The sequence below is a fragment of the Taudactylus pleione genome, unplaced genomic scaffold (assembly GCF_031769625.1).
Source record: "Taudactylus pleione unplaced genomic scaffold, aTauple2 ptg000050l, whole genome shotgun sequence".
Taxonomy (NCBI): domain Eukaryota; kingdom Metazoa; phylum Chordata; class Amphibia; order Anura; family Myobatrachidae; genus Taudactylus; species Taudactylus pleione.
Window position 1 is genome coordinate 2,845,873 of NW_028284452.1, and position 14,628 is coordinate 2,860,500.

General features: G+C 32.0%; 16 non-coding genes across 16 annotated transcripts; all 16 read right to left on the minus strand.

The window, feature by feature from the left end:
- Positions 1 to 110: 110 nt before the first annotated feature.
- On the minus strand, positions 111 to 200 carry TRNAY-GUA (transfer RNA tyrosine (anticodon GUA)). Its single transcript is given in 2 exon segments — positions 111 to 146; positions 164 to 200. It is a non-coding gene; the product is annotated as a tRNA-Tyr (tRNA).
- Positions 201 to 1,284: 1,084 nt separating this feature from the next.
- On the minus strand, positions 1,285 to 1,366 carry TRNAS-AGA (transfer RNA serine (anticodon AGA)). Its single transcript has one exon. It is a non-coding gene; the product is annotated as a tRNA-Ser (tRNA).
- An 829-nt stretch (positions 1,367 to 2,195) lies between these two features.
- Positions 2,196 to 2,277, minus strand: TRNAS-AGA (transfer RNA serine (anticodon AGA)). Its single transcript has one exon. It is a non-coding gene; the product is annotated as a tRNA-Ser (tRNA).
- A 1,108-nt stretch (positions 2,278 to 3,385) lies between these two features.
- On the minus strand, positions 3,386 to 3,467 carry TRNAS-AGA (transfer RNA serine (anticodon AGA)). The gene has a single exon. It is a non-coding gene; the product is annotated as a tRNA-Ser (tRNA).
- A 1,098-nt stretch (positions 3,468 to 4,565) lies between these two features.
- On the minus strand, positions 4,566 to 4,647 carry TRNAS-AGA (transfer RNA serine (anticodon AGA)). Its single transcript has one exon. It is a non-coding gene; the product is annotated as a tRNA-Ser (tRNA).
- Positions 4,648 to 4,773: 126 nt separating this feature from the next.
- Positions 4,774 to 4,863, minus strand: TRNAY-GUA (transfer RNA tyrosine (anticodon GUA)). The gene is given in 2 exon segments: positions 4,774 to 4,809; positions 4,827 to 4,863. It is a non-coding gene; the product is annotated as a tRNA-Tyr (tRNA).
- Positions 4,864 to 5,947: 1,084 nt separating this feature from the next.
- Positions 5,948 to 6,029, minus strand: TRNAS-AGA (transfer RNA serine (anticodon AGA)). Its single transcript has one exon. It is a non-coding gene; the product is annotated as a tRNA-Ser (tRNA).
- Positions 6,030 to 6,155: 126 nt separating this feature from the next.
- Positions 6,156 to 6,245, minus strand: TRNAY-GUA (transfer RNA tyrosine (anticodon GUA)). The gene is given in 2 exon segments: positions 6,156 to 6,191; positions 6,209 to 6,245. It is a non-coding gene; the product is annotated as a tRNA-Tyr (tRNA).
- A 1,083-nt stretch (positions 6,246 to 7,328) lies between these two features.
- Positions 7,329 to 7,410, minus strand: TRNAS-AGA (transfer RNA serine (anticodon AGA)). Its single transcript has one exon. It is a non-coding gene; the product is annotated as a tRNA-Ser (tRNA).
- Positions 7,411 to 8,694: 1,284 nt separating this feature from the next.
- Positions 8,695 to 8,776, minus strand: TRNAS-AGA (transfer RNA serine (anticodon AGA)). Its single transcript has one exon. It is a non-coding gene; the product is annotated as a tRNA-Ser (tRNA).
- Positions 8,777 to 8,902: 126 nt separating this feature from the next.
- Positions 8,903 to 8,992, minus strand: TRNAY-GUA (transfer RNA tyrosine (anticodon GUA)). The gene is given in 2 exon segments: positions 8,903 to 8,938; positions 8,956 to 8,992. It is a non-coding gene; the product is annotated as a tRNA-Tyr (tRNA).
- Positions 8,993 to 10,076: 1,084 nt separating this feature from the next.
- On the minus strand, positions 10,077 to 10,158 carry TRNAS-AGA (transfer RNA serine (anticodon AGA)). The gene has a single exon. It is a non-coding gene; the product is annotated as a tRNA-Ser (tRNA).
- Positions 10,159 to 10,987: 829 nt separating this feature from the next.
- On the minus strand, positions 10,988 to 11,069 carry TRNAS-AGA (transfer RNA serine (anticodon AGA)). The gene has a single exon. It is a non-coding gene; the product is annotated as a tRNA-Ser (tRNA).
- A 1,108-nt stretch (positions 11,070 to 12,177) lies between these two features.
- TRNAS-AGA (transfer RNA serine (anticodon AGA)) lies at positions 12,178 to 12,259 on the minus strand. The gene has a single exon. It is a non-coding gene; the product is annotated as a tRNA-Ser (tRNA).
- A 1,098-nt stretch (positions 12,260 to 13,357) lies between these two features.
- On the minus strand, positions 13,358 to 13,439 carry TRNAS-AGA (transfer RNA serine (anticodon AGA)). The gene has a single exon. It is a non-coding gene; the product is annotated as a tRNA-Ser (tRNA).
- Positions 13,440 to 13,565: 126 nt separating this feature from the next.
- TRNAY-GUA (transfer RNA tyrosine (anticodon GUA)) lies at positions 13,566 to 13,655 on the minus strand. The gene is given in 2 exon segments: positions 13,566 to 13,601; positions 13,619 to 13,655. It is a non-coding gene; the product is annotated as a tRNA-Tyr (tRNA).
- Positions 13,656 to 14,628: the final 973 nt, after the last annotated feature.

Genomic DNA, 14,628 nt, shown 5'->3' on the forward strand with positions numbered 1-14,628 from the left:
TGTTTATTTTAACATAATTAGGAGAAGGGTTTATGTTTTGCATGGTTTGCATGGTTTAGAATGTGTAAAATTACATAAATGGCCATCTAAGATAATAAAAAAAAATTGTTTCCTTCGAGCTGGAATTGAACCAGCGACCTAAGGATTGCAGTACCAAACACCTCTACAGTCCTCCGCTCTACCAGCTGAGCTATCGAAGGTTCCCTATAGAAATCATCTACACTATATCTGATGGAGTGGACATGTAAAACTTTTCACTATCTAAAACTTACCCAATAAAGTAATTAAACTAGACAAAAGTTATTTATATGTTTATTCCTGTTTTGCATAAGCATCACAAATAATCATGCTTAATGATTTGCTGAATATCACCAGAAGTTTAATTTAAATTTGTTATTTTTCTATCATCTGGCAACAGCTAGTTTAGAAAGCAGTTTTCATAGATCTTCCATCTGTAGCCACATTTACATCAAGATTAGAGATACTTTAAAATATCAACACTTTTTCACTTTTCAAATTTAGCTTGTTTTTTTAAGTGTTTAATTGTTGAAGAAATAATGGGGCCCAAATATAATATTGCAGCAAAACAAAATATAGAAAAAGCTACGTTGCATATGTAAATTAAAATCAACTATTCAAAAATATGCCATATCAAAATCGTATCTACCTTAGAACTCACAAATTAACAGATTTATCTACTAACAATTGGGCTTAATTTTGCACATTCTAATGACCAAATGTATTTGATATTTTGCTAGATATAGCTTTAAAACATCAACACTTTTTCACTTTTCAAATTTAGCTTGTTTTTTTAACTGTTTAATTGTTCAAGAAATAATGGAGCCCAAATATAATCTTGCAGCAAACCAAAATATGGAAAGCTAATTTCTTTATGTAAATTAAAATCAACTAATCAAAAATATGCCATATCAAAACACAATTTGTCTTGTATCTACCTTAGAACTCACAGATTAACAGATTAATCTCCTAACAATTGATCTTAATTTTGCACCTTCTAGTGTGCCAAATGTCTTTGATATTTTGCTAGATATACAAACATTTCTTTCAATGTTGACATTGAATATGCATTTCCAAATAAATAAAAGGTAATCAGTGTGGCTGCTAAGAGTGACTGGGCTTAGGCTCAATGAATGGAAGAAAATGTGTGAAAGATAAAAAAAGAGAACAGACTGGCATCCCAAATATTTTGATGCACTAATGCCTGTTCTCACTCTTAGCATCACTAGCTGCAAGATTTGAAGAAAAAGAAAACATCAATCTGCACGTAGTCAGCAGGATTTGAACCTACGCGGGGAGACCCCAATGGATTTCTAGTCCATCGCCTTAACCACTCGGCCACAACTACCTCACATGTGTTAAAGTGTTTATTTTAACATAATTAGGAGAAGGGTTTATGTTTTGCATGGTTTGCATGGTTTAGAATGTGTAAAATTACATAAATGGCCATCTAAGATAATCAAAAAAAATTGTTTCCTTCGAGCCGGAATTGAACCAGCGACCTAAGGATTGCTGTACCAAACTCCTCTACAGTCAGAAGTTTAACTTAAATTTGTTATTTTTCTATCATCTGGCAACAGCTAGTTTAGAAAGCAGTTTTCATAGATCTTCCATCTGTAGCCACATTTACATCAAGATTAGAGATACTTTAAAATATCAACACTTTTTCACTTTTCAAATTTAGCTTGTTTTTTTAAGTGTTTAATTGTTGAAGAAATAATGGGGCCCAAATATAATATTGCAGCAAAACAAAATATAGAAAAAGCTACGTTGCATATGTAAATTAAAATCAACTAATCAAAAATATGCCATATCAAAACACAATTTGTCTTGTATCTACCTTAGAACTCACAGATTAACAGATTAATCTCCTAACAATTGATGTTAATTTTGCACCTTCTAGTGTGCCAAATGTCTTTGATATTTTGCTAGATATACAAACATTTCTTTCAATGTTGACATTGAATATGCATTTCCAAATAAATAAAAGGTAATCAGTGTGGCTGCTAAGAGTGACTGGGTTTAGGCTCAATGAATGGAAGAAAATGTGTGAAAGATAAAAAAGAGAACAGACTGGCATCCCAAATATTTTGATGCACTAATGCCTGTTCTCACTCTTAGCATCACTAGCTGCAAGATTTGGTAAAATTTGAAGAAAAAGAAAACATCAATCTGCACATAGTCAGCAGGATTTGAACCTACGCGGGGAGACCCCAATGGATTTCTAGTCCATCGCCTTAACCACTCGGCCACAACTACCTCACATGTGTTAAAGTGTTTATTTTAACATAATTAGGAGAAGGGTTTATGTTTTGCATGGTTTGCATGGTTTAGAATGTGTAAAATTACATAAATGGCCATCTAAGATAATCAAAAAAAATTGTTTCCTTCGAGCCGGAATTGAACCAGCGACCTAAGGATTGCTGTACCAAACTCCTCTACAGTCAGAAGTTTAACTTAAATTTGTTATTTTTCTATCATCTGGCAACAGCTAGTTTAGAAAGCAGTTTTCATAGATCTTCCATCTGTAGCCACATTTACATCAAGATTAGAGATACTTTAAAATATCAACACTTTTTCACTTTTCAAATTTAGCTTGTTTTTTTAAGTGTTTAATTGTTGAAGAAATAATGGGGCCCAAAAATAATATTGCAGCAAAACAAAATATAGAAAAAGCTACGTTGCATATGTAAATTAAAATCAACTAATCAAAAATATGCCATATCAAAAATCGTATCTACCTTAGAACTCACAAATTAACAGATTTATCTACTAACAATTGGGCTTAATTTTGCACATTCTAATGACCAAATGTATTTGATATTTTGCTAGATATAGCTTTAAAACATCAACACTTTTTCACTTTTCAAATTTAGCTTGTTTTTTTAACTGTTTAATTGTTCAAGAAATAATGGAGCCCAAATATAGTCTTGCAGCAAACCAAAATATGGAAAGCTAATTTCTTTATGTAAATTAAAATCAACTAATCAAAAATATGCCATATCAAAACACAATTTGTCTTGTATCTACCTTAGAACTCACAGATTAACAGATTAATCTCCTAACAATTGATGTTAATTTTGCACCTTCTAGTGTGCCAAATGTCTTTGATATTTTGCTAGATATACAAACATTTCTTTCAATGTTGACATTGAATATGCATTTCCAAATAAATAAAAGGTAATCAGTGTGTCTGCTAAGAGTGACTGTGCTTAGGCTCAATGAATGGAAGAAAATGTGTGAAAGATAAAAAAGAGAATAGACTGGCATCCCAAATATTTTGATGCACTAATGCCTGTTCTCACTCTTAGCATCACTAGCTGCAAGATTTGGTAAAATTTGAAGAAAAAGAAAACATCAATCTGCACGTAGTCGGCAGGATTTGAACCTCCGCGGGGAGACCACAATGGATTTCTAGTCCATCGCCTTAACCACTCGGCCACAACTACCTCGCATGTGTTAAAGTGTTTATTTTAACATAATTAGGAGAAGGGTTTATGTTTTGCATGGTTTGCATGGTTTAGAATGTGTAAAATTACATAAATGGCCATCTAAGATAATCAAAAAAAATTGTTTCCTTCGAGCCGGAATTGAACCAGCGACCTAAGGATTGCTGTACCAAACTCCTCTACAGTCAGAAGTTTAACTTAAATTTGTTATTTTTCTATCATCTGGCAATAGCTAGTTTAGAAAGCAGTTTTCATAGATCTTCCATCTGTAGCCACATTTACATCAAGATTAGAGATACTTTAAAATATCAACACTTTTTCACTTTTCAAATTTAGCTTGTTTTTTTAAGTGTTTAATTGTTGAAGAAATAATGGGGCCCAAATATAATATTGCAGCAAAACAAAATATAGAAAAAGCTACGTTGCATATGTAAATTAAAATTAACTATTCAAAAATATGCCATATCAAAATCGTATCTACCTTAGAACTCACAAATTAACAGATTTATCTACTAACAATTGGGCTTAATTTTGCACATTCTAATGACCAAATGTATTTGATATTTTGCTAGATATAGCTTTAAAACATCAACACTTTTTCACTTTTCAAATTTAGCTTGTTTTTTTAACTGTTTAATTGTTCAAGAAATAATGGAGCCCAAATATAATCTTGCAGCAAACCAAAATATGGAAAGCTAATTTCTTTATGTAAATTAAAATCAACTAATCAAAAATATGCCATATCAAAACACAATTTGTCTTGTATCTACCTTAGAACTCACAGATTAACAGATTAATCTCCTAACAATTGATCTTAATTTTGCACCTTCTAGTGTGCCAAATGTCTTTGATATTTTGCTAGATATACAAACATTTCTTTCAATGTTGACATTGAATATGCATTTCCAAATAAATAAAAGGTAATCAGTGTGGCTGCTAAGAGTGACTGGGCTTAGGCTCAATGAATGGAAGAAAATGTGTGAAAGATAAAAAAAGAGAACAGACTGGCATCCCAAATATTTTGATGCACTAATGCCTGTTCTCACTCTTAGCATCACTAGCTGCAAGATTTGAAGAAAAAGAAAACATCAATCTGCACGTAGTCGGCAGGATTTGAACCTACGCGGGGAGACCCCAATGGATTTCTAGTCCATCGCCTTAACCACTCGGCCACAACTACCTCACATGTGTTAAAGTGTTTATTTTAACATAATTAGGAGAAGGGTTTATGTTTTGCATGGTTTGCATGGTTTAGAATGTGTAAAATTACATAAATGGCAATCTAAGATAATCAAAAAAAATTGTTTCCTTCGAGCCGGAATTGAACCAGCGACCTAAGGATTGCTGTACCAAACTCCTCTACAGTCCTCCGCTCTACCAGCTGAGCTATCGAAGGTTCCCTATAGAAAGCATCTACACTATATCTGATGGAGTGGACATGTAAAACTTTTCACTATCTAAAACTTACCCAATAAAGTAATTAAACTAGACAAAAGTTATTTATATGTTTATTCCTGTTTTGCATAAGCATCACAAATAATCATGCTTAATGATTTGCTAAATATCACCAGAAGTTTAACTTAAATTTGTTATTTTTCTATCATCTGGCAACAGCTAGTTTAGAAAGCAGTTTTCATAGATCTTCCATCTGTAGCCACATTTACATCAAGATTAGAGATACTTTAAAATATCAACACTTTTTCACTTTTCAAATTTAGCTTGTTTTTTTAAGTGTTTAATTGTTGAAGAAATAATGGGGCCCAAATATAATATTGCAGCAAAACAAAATATAGAAAAAGCTACGTTGCATATGTAAATTAAAATCAACTAATCAAAAATATGCCATATCAAAATTGTATCTACCTTAGAACTCACAAATTAACAGATTTATCTACTAACAATTGGGCTTAATTTTGCACATTCTAATGACCAAATGTATTTGATATTTTGCTAGATATAGCTTTAAAACATCAACACTTTTTCACTTTTCAAATTTAGCTTGTTTTTTTAACTGTTTAATTGTTCAAGAAATAATGGAGCCCAAATATAATCTTGCAGCAAACCAAAATATGGAAAGCTAATTTCTTTATGTAAATTAAAATCAACTAATCAAAAATATGCCATATCAAAACACAATTTGTCTTGTATCTACCTTAGAACTCACAGATTAACAGATTAATCTCCTAACAATTGATCTTAATTTTGCACCTTCTAGTGTGCCAAATGTCTTTGATATTTTGCTAGATATACAAACATTTCTTTCAATGTTGACATTGAATATGCATTTCCAAATAAATAAAAGGTAATCAGTGTGGCTGCTAAGAGTGACTGGGCTTAGGCTCAATGAATGGAAGAAAATGTGTGAAAGATAAAAAAAGAGAACAGACTGGCATCCCAAATATTTTGATGCACTAATGCCTGTTCTCACTCTTAGCATCACTAGCTGCAAGATTTGAAGAAAAAGAAAACATCAATCTGCACGTAGTCGGCAGGATTTGAACCTACGCGGGGAGACCCCAATGGATTTCTAGTCCATCGCCTTAACCACTCGGCCACAACTACCTCACATGTGTTAAAGTGTTTATTTTAACATAATTAGGAGAAGGGTTTATGTTTTGCATGGTTTGCATGGTTTAGAATGTGTAAAATTACATAAATGGCAATCTAAGATAATCAAAAAAAATTGTTTCCTTCGAGCCGGAATTGAACCAGCGACCTAAGGATTGCTGTACCAAACTCCTCTACAGTCCTCTGCTCTACCAGCTGAGCTATCGAAGGTTCCCTATAGAAATCATCTACACTATATCTGATGGAGTGGACATGTAAAACTTTTCACTATCTAAAACTTACCCAATAAAGTAATTAAACTAGACAAAAGTTATTTATATGTTTATTCCTGTTTTGCATAAGCATCACAAATAATCATGCTTAATGATTTGCTAAATATCACCAGAAGTTTAACTTAAATTTGTTATTTTTCTATCATCTGGCAACAGCTAGTTTAGAAAGCAGTTTTCATAGATCTTCCATCCGTAGCCACATTTACATCAAGATTAGAGATACTTTAAAATATCAACACTTTTTCACTTTTCAAATTTAGCTTGTTTTTTTAAGTGTTTAATTGTTGAAGAAATAATGGGGCCCAAATATAATATTGCAGCAAAACAAAATATAGAAAAAGCTACGTTGCATATGTAAATTAAAATCAACTAATCAAAAATATGCCATATCAAAATCGTATCTACCTTAGAACTCACAAATTAACAGATTTATCTACTAACAATTGGGCTTAATTTTGCACATTCTAATGACCAAATGTATTTGATATTTTGCTAGATATAGCTTTAAAACATCAACACTTTTTCACTTTTCAAATTTAGCTTGTTTTTTTAACTGTTTAATTGTTCAAGAAATAATGGAGCCCAAATATAATCTTGCAGCAAACCAAAATATGGAAAGCTAATTTCTTTATGTAAATTAAAATCAACTAATCAAAAATATGCCATATCAAAACACAATTTGTCTTGTATCTACCTTAGAACTCACAGATTAACAGATTAATCTCCTAACAATTGATCTTAATTTTGCACCTTCTAGTGTGCCAAATGTCTTTGATATTTTGCTAGATATACAAACATTTCTTTCAATGTTGACATTGAATATGCATTTCCAAATAAATAAAAGGTAATCAGTGTGGCTGCTAAGAGTGACTGGGCTTAGGCTCAATGAATGGAAGAAAATGTGTGAAAGATAAAAAAGAGAACAGACTGGCATCCCAAATATTTTGATGCACTAATGCCTGTTCTCACTCTTAGCATCACTAGCTGCAAGATTTGAAGAAAAAGAAAACATCAATCTGCACATAGTCGGCACGATTTGAACCTACGCGGGGAGACCCCAATGGATTTCTAGTCCATCGCCTTAACCACTCAGCCACAACTACCTCACATGTGTTAAAGTGTTTATTTTAACATAATTAGGAGAAGGGTTTATGTTTTGCATGGTTTGCATGGTTTAGAATGTGTAAAATTACATAAATGGCCATCTAAGATAATAAAAAAAAATTGTTCCCTTCGAGCCAGAATTGAACCAGCGACCTAAGGATTGCTGTACCAAACTCCTCTACAGTGCTCCGCTCTACCAGCTTCCCTATAGAAATCATTTACACTATATCTGATGGAGTGGACATGTAAAACTTTTCACTATCTAAAACTTACCCAATAAAGTAATTAAACTAGACAAAAGTTATTTATATGTTTATTCCTGTTTTGCATAAGCATCACAAATAATCATGCTTAATGATTTGCTAAATATCACCAGAAGTTTACTTAAATTTGTTATTTTTCTATCATCTGGCAACAGCTAGTTTAGAAAGCAGTTTTCATAGATCTTCCATCCGTAGCCACATTTACATCAAGATTAGAGATACTTTAAAATATCAACACTTTTTCACTTTTCAAATTTAGCTTGTTTTTTTAAGTGTTTAATTGTTGAAGAAATAATGGGGCCCAAATATAATATTGCAGCAAAACAAAATATAGAAAAAGCTACGTTGCATATGTAAATTAAAATCAACTAATCAAAAATATGCCATATCAAAATTGTATCTACCTTAGAACTCACAAATTAACAGATTTATCTACTAACAATTGGGCTTAATTTTGCACATTCTAATGACCAAATGTATTTGATATTTTGCTAGATATAGCTTTAAAACATCAACACTTGTTCACTTTTCAAATTTAGCTTGTTTTTTTAACTGTTTAATTGTTCAAGAAATAATGGAGCCCAAATATAATCTTGCAGCAAACCAAAATATGGAAAGCTAATTTCTTTATGTAAATTAAAATCAACTAATCAAAAATATGCCATATCAAAACACAATTTGTCTTGTATCTACCTTAGAACTCACAGATTAACAGATTAATCTCCTAACAATTGATCTTAATTTTGCACCTTCTAGTGTGCCAAATGTCTTTGATATTTTGCTAGATATACAAACATTTCTTTCAATGTTGACATTGAATATGCATTTCCAAATAAATAAAAGGTAATCAGTGTGGCTGCTAAGAGTGACTGGGCTTAGGCTCAATGAATGGAAGAAAATGTGTGAAAGATAAAAAAGAGAACAGACTGGCATCCCAAATATTTTGATGCACTAATGCCTGTTCTCACTCTTAGCATCACTAGCTGCAAGATTTGAAGAAGAAGAAAACATCAATCTGCACGTAGTCGGCAGGATTTGAACCTACGCGGGGAGACCCCAATGGATTTCTAGTCCATCGCCTTAACCACTCGGCCACAACTACCTCACATGTGTTAAAGTGTTTATTTTAACATAATTAGGAGAAGGGTTTATGTTTTGCATGGTTTGCATGGTTTAGAATGTGTAAAATTACATAAATGGCCATCTAAGATAATAAAAAAAAATTGTTTCCTTCGAGCTGGAATTGAACCAGCGACCTAAGGATTGCAGTACCAAACACCTCTACAGTCCTCCGCTCTACCAGCTGAGCTATCGAAGGTTCCCTATAGAAATCATCTACACTATATCTGATGGAGTGGACATGTAAAACTTTTCACTATCTAAAACTTACCCAATAAAGTAATTAAACTAGACAAAAGTTATTTATATGTTTATTCCTGTTTTGCATAAGCATCACAAATAATCATGCTTAATGATTTGCTGAATATCACCAGAAGTTTAATTTAAATTTGTTATTTTTCTATCATCTGGCAACAGCTAGTTTAGAAAGCAGTTTTCATAGATCTTCCATCTGTAGCCACATTTACATCAAGATTAGAGATACTTTAAAATATCAACACTTTTTCACTTTTCAAATTTAGCTTGTTTTTTTAAGTGTTTAATTGTTGAAGAAATAATGGGGCCCAAATATAATATTGCAGCAAAACAAAATATAGAAAAAGCTACGTTGCATATGTAAATTAAAATCAACTATTCAAAAATATGCCATATCAAAATCGTATCTACCTTAGAACTCACAAATTAACAGATTTATCTACTAACAATTGGGCTTAATTTTGCACATTCTAATGACCAAATGTATTTGATATTTTGCTAGATATAGCTTTAAAACATCAACACTTTTTCACTTTTCAAATTTAGCTTGTTTTTTTAACTGTTTAATTGTTCAAGAAATAATGGAGCCCAAATATAATCTTGCAGCAAACCAAAATATGGAAAGCTAATTTCTTTATGTAAATTAAAATCAACTAATCAAAAATATGCCATATCAAAACACAATTTGTCTTGTATCTACCTTAGAACTCACAGATTAACAGATTAATCTCCTAACAATTGATCTTAATTTTGCACCTTCTAGTGTGCCAAATGTCTTTGATATTTTGCTAGATATACAAACATTTCTTTCAATGTTGACATTGAATATGCATTTCCAAATAAATAAAAGGTAATCAGTGTGGCTGCTAAGAGTGACTGGGCTTAGGCTCAATGAATGGAAGAAAATGTGTGAAAGATAAAAAAAGAGAACAGACTGGCATCCCAAATATTTTGATGCACTAATGCCTGTTCTCACTCTTAGCATCACTAGCTGCAAGATTTGAAGAAAAAGAAAACATCAATCTGCACGTAGTCAGCAGGATTTGAACCTACGCGGGGAGACCCCAATGGATTTCTAGTCCATCGCCTTAACCACTCGGCCACAACTACCTCACATGTGTTAAAGTGTTTATTTTAACATAATTAGGAGAAGGGTTTATGTTTTGCATGGTTTGCATGGTTTAGAATGTGTAAAATTACATAAATGGCCATCTAAGATAATCAAAAAAAATTGTTTCCTTCGAGCCGGAATTGAACCAGCGACCTAAGGATTGCTGTACCAAACTCCTCTACAGTCAGAAGTTTAACTTAAATTTGTTATTTTTCTATCATCTGGCAACAGCTAGTTTAGAAAGCAGTTTTCATAGATCTTCCATCTGTAGCCACATTTACATCAAGATTAGAGATACTTTAAAATATCAACACTTTTTCACTTTTCAAATTTAGCTTGTTTTTTTAAGTGTTTAATTGTTGAAGAAATAATGGGGCCCAAATATAATATTGCAGCAAAACAAAATATAGAAAAAGCTACGTTGCATATGTAAATTAAAATCAACTAATCAAAAATATGCCATATCAAAACACAATTTGTCTTGTATCTACCTTAGAACTCACAGATTAACAGATTAATCTCCTAACAATTGATGTTAATTTTGCACCTTCTAGTGTGCCAAATGTCTTTGATATTTTGCTAGATATACAAACATTTCTTTCAATGTTGACATTGAATATGCATTTCCAAATAAATAAAAGGTAATCAGTGTGGCTGCTAAGAGTGACTGGGTTTAGGCTCAATGAATGGAAGAAAATGTGTGAAAGATAAAAAAGAGAACAGACTGGCATCCCAAATATTTTGATGCACTAATGCCTGTTCTCACTCTTAGCATCACTAGCTGCAAGATTTGGTAAAATTTGAAGAAAAAGAAAACATCAATCTGCACATAGTCAGCAGGATTTGAACCTACGCGGGGAGACCCCAATGGATTTCTAGTCCATCGCCTTAACCACTCGGCCACAACTACCTCACATGTGTTAAAGTGTTTATTTTAACATAATTAGGAGAAGGGTTTATGTTTTGCATGGTTTGCATGGTTTAGAATGTGTAAAATTACATAAATGGCCATCTAAGATAATCAAAAAAAATTGTTTCCTTCGAGCCGGAATTGAACCAGCGACCTAAGGATTGCTGTACCAAACTCCTCTACAGTCAGAAGTTTAACTTAAATTTGTTATTTTTCTATCATCTGGCAACAGCTAGTTTAGAAAGCAGTTTTCATAGATCTTCCATCTGTAGCCACATTTACATCAAGATTAGAGATACTTTAAAATATCAACACTTTTTCACTTTTCAAATTTAGCTTGTTTTTTTAAGTGTTTAATTGTTGAAGAAATAATGGGGCCCAAAAATAATATTGCAGCAAAACAAAATATAGAAAAAGCTACGTTGCATATGTAAATTAAAATCAACTAATCAAAAATATGCCATATCAAAAATCGTATCTACCTTAGAACTCACAAATTAACAGATTTATCTACTAACAATTGGGCTTAATTTTGCACATTCTAATGACCAAATGTATTTGATATTTTGCTAGATATAGCTTTAAAACATCAACACTTTTTCACTTTTCAAATTTAGCTTGTTTTTTTAACTGTTTAATTGTTCAAGAAATAATGGAGCCCAAATATAGTCTTGCAGCAAACCAAAATATGGAAAGCTAATTTCTTTATGTAAATTAAAATCAACTAATCAAAAATATGCCATATCAAAACACAATTTGTCTTGTATCTACCTTAGAACTCACAGATTAACAGATTAATCTCCTAACAATTGATGTTAATTTTGCACCTTCTAGTGTGCCAAATGTCTTTGATATTTTGCTAGATATACAAACATTTCTTTCAATGTTGACATTGAATATGCATTTCCAAATAAATAAAAGGTAATCAGTGTGTCTGCTAAGAGTGACTGTGCTTAGGCTCAATGAATGGAAGAAAATGTGTGAAAGATAAAAAAGAGAATAGACTGGCATCCCAAATATTTTGATGCACTAATGCCTGTTCTCACTCTTAGCATCACTAGCTGCAAGATTTGGTAAAATTTGAAGAAAAAGAAAACATCAATCTGCACGTAGTCGGCAGGATTTGAACCTCCGCGGGGAGACCACAATGGATTTCTAGTCCATCGCCTTAACCACTCGGCCACAACTACCTCGCATGTGTTAAAGTGTTTATTTTAACATAATTAGGAGAAGGGTTTATGTTTTGCATGGTTTGCATGGTTTAGAATGTGTAAAATTACATAAATGGCCATCTAAGATAATCAAAAAAAATTGTTTCCTTCGAGCCGGAATTGAACCAGCGACCTAAGGATTGCTGTACCAAACTCCTCTACAGTCAGAAGTTTAACTTAAATTTGTTATTTTTCTATCATCTGGCAATAGCTAGTTTAGAAAGCAGTTTTCATAGATCTTCCATCTGTAGCCACATTTACATCAAGATTAGAGATACTTTAAAATATCAACACTTTTTCACTTTTCAAATTTAGCTTGTTTTTTTAAGTGTTTAATTGTTGAAGAAATAATGGGGCCCAAATATAATATTGCAGCAAAACAAAATATAGAAAAAGCTACGTTGCATATGTAAATTAAAATTAACTATTCAAAAATATGCCATATCAAAATCGTATCTACCTTAGAACTCACAAATTAACAGATTTATCTACTAACAATTGGGCTTAATTTTGCACATTCTAATGACCAAATGTATTTGATATTTTGCTAGATATAGCTTTAAAACATCAACACTTTTTCACTTTTCAAATTTAGCTTGTTTTTTTAACTGTTTAATTGTTCAAGAAATAATGGAGCCCAAATATAATCTTGCAGCAAACCAAAATATGGAAAGCTAATTTCTTTATGTAAATTAAAATCAACTAATCAAAAATATGCCATATCAAAACACAATTTGTCTTGTATCTACCTTAGAACTCACAGATTAACAGATTAATCTCCTAACAATTGATCTTAATTTTGCACCTTCTAGTGTGCCAAATGTCTTTGATATTTTGCTAGATATACAAACATTTCTTTCAATGTTGACATTGAATATGCATTTCCAAATAAATAAAAGGTAATCAGTGTGGCTGCTAAGAGTGACTGGGCTTAGGCTCAATGAATGGAAGAAAATGTGTGAAAGATAAAAAAAGAGAACAGACTGGCATCCCAAATATTTTGATGCACTAATGCCTGTTCTCACTCTTAGCATCACTAGCTGCAAGATTTGAAGAAAAAGAAAACATCAATCTGCACGTAGTCGGCAGGATTTGAACCTACGCGGGGAGACCCCAATGGATTTCTAGTCCATCGCCTTAACCACTCGGCCACAACTACCTCACATGTGTTAAAGTGTTTATTTTAACATAATTAGGAGAAGGGTTTATGTTTTGCATGGTTTGCATGGTTTAGAATGTGTAAAATTACATAAATGGCAATCTAAGATAATCAAAAAAAATTGTTTCCTTCGAGCCGGAATTGAACCAGCGACCTAAGGATTGCTGTACCAAACTCCTCTACAGTCCTCCGCTCTACCAGCTGAGCTATCGAAGGTTCCCTATAGAAAGCATCTACACTATATCTGATGGAGTGGACATGTAAAACTTTTCACTATCTAAAACTTACCCAATAAAGTAATTAAACTAGACAAAAGTTATTTATATGTTTATTCCTGTTTTGCATAAGCATCACAAATAATCATGCTTAATGATTTGCTAAATATCACCAGAAGTTTAACTTAAATTTGTTATTTTTCTATCATCTGGCAACAGCTAGTTTAGAAAGCAGTTTTCATAGATCTTCCATCTGTAGCCACATTTACATCAAGATTAGAGATACTTTAAAATATCAACACTTTTTCACTTTTCAAATTTAGCTTGTTTTTTTAAGTGTTTAATTGTTGAAGAAATAATGGGGCCCAAATATAATATTGCAGCAAAACAAAATATAGAAAAAGCTACGTTGCATATGTAAATTAAAATCAACTAATCAAAAATATGCCATATCAAAATTGTATCTACCTTAGAACTCACAAATTAACAGATTTATCTACTAACAATTGGGCTTAATTTTGCACATTCTAATGACCAAATGTATTTGATATTTTGCTAGATATAGCTTTAAAACATCAACACTTTTTCACTTTTCAAATTTAGCTTGTTTTTTTAACTGTTTAATTGTTCAAGAAATAATGGAGCCCAAATATAATCTTGCAGCAAACCAAAATATGGAAAGCTAATTTCTTTATGTAAATTAAAATCAACTAATCAAAATTATGCCATATCAAAACACAATTTGTCTTGTATCTACCTTAGAACTCACAGATTAACAGATTAATCTCCTAACAATTGATGTTAATTTTGCACCTTCTAGTGTGCCAAATGTCTTTGATATTTTGCTAGATATACAAACATTTCTTTCAATGTTGACATTGAATATGCATTTCCAAATAAATAAAAGGTAATCAGTGTGGCTGCTAAGAGTGACTGGGCTTAGGCTCAATGAATGGAAGAAAATGTGTGAAAGA